The sequence below is a fragment of the Aplysia californica genome, unplaced genomic scaffold, assembly GCF_000002075.1.
Source record: "Aplysia californica isolate F4 #8 unplaced genomic scaffold, AplCal3.0 scaffold00075, whole genome shotgun sequence".
Classification (NCBI taxonomy): Eukaryota; Metazoa; Mollusca; class Gastropoda; order Aplysiida; family Aplysiidae; genus Aplysia; species Aplysia californica.
Genome location: NW_004797345.1, coordinates 314,091 through 315,189, shown reverse-complemented (window position 1 = coordinate 315,189; position 1,099 = coordinate 314,091).

The window sequence follows — 1,099 nt, the reverse complement described above, 5'->3', positions numbered from 1 at the left end:
CCCTCCCCTCACCCCCTACCCCCACCCCCAAACCCGGACGATCGCATTGTTTTCATTTGCGTGGACCTGTCATATCATTGACGACAGAGGCCCTTGCGAGTTTAATGGTCTTCCGTAAGCGGGGTTTACGTAAAACGGATCGTTGCTGAGTGTGTATCGCGAGGCGATGAAATCAACCGCTCGTCTGTTTTCTGGGGCGTACGGAGTTATTCCTATACACGTACACCATGTATTATTATTCTTTAAGCGTGATCGTGTGTTTTGCTTTTGGAGAAAAAAAAGAGACCTATCTGTCTGGAATAGAAGTCTAGATATTTGAGATTAAAGGAGGTGGAGGTCACCTGTAATTTTCAGAGGTTGAATGGGCGAGAAAAGGGCCGCCGGCCTTTAATGACTCACAAAGCTCGAGTGTCCTTATAAACTGCAAGGTGCGCCTTTGATCAATCAGAAAAGTGCCAATTTCTTTGATTTCATTATTTTGACGACAGCCTGATTTCTCCACGATGCCTCACCCCCCCCCAGTAAAATCCTTACAGAAATGTGTTTTACACGGACTTTAACATTTTTTAAAATCCAAAATAGACAGATAAGAAAGGAAACACAGAAAAACAGAACAACAGGAAAATAGACCAACGGGCAGAAGAAAAAAACACCTTGCCTGTTTCTTCGATTTCCTTATTTCGACGAGCGTCTGATTCCACCACACTGTGGTACATGTTAATACAAAGTTAAAAAGTGTAATGATTTATTACATGTTTGTTTTATTTTCCAAACAAGCGCGATAGCTGCCAAACATCGATGACATGATATGAACCTTCGCACAGATACGTAGAGACATTCTTTTCTTTTCTTTTTCTTTTCCGTTGATTGTTGGAATACGATTCGAGTGATTTTCTAGAATTACGACAACAACAACAAAAATCCCAGCATGTCAACCTACTATGAGATTTGAAACGGAACTTATGAGCGTTTTACACAACGACGTTTACACTTGAGCGAAATGGCGTGAGTTTTGGGTTGAAGGAGAGAGAGAGGACGAGAGAGAGAGGGAGGGAGAGAGAGAGAGAGAGAGAGAGAGAGAGAGAGAGAGAGAGAGAGA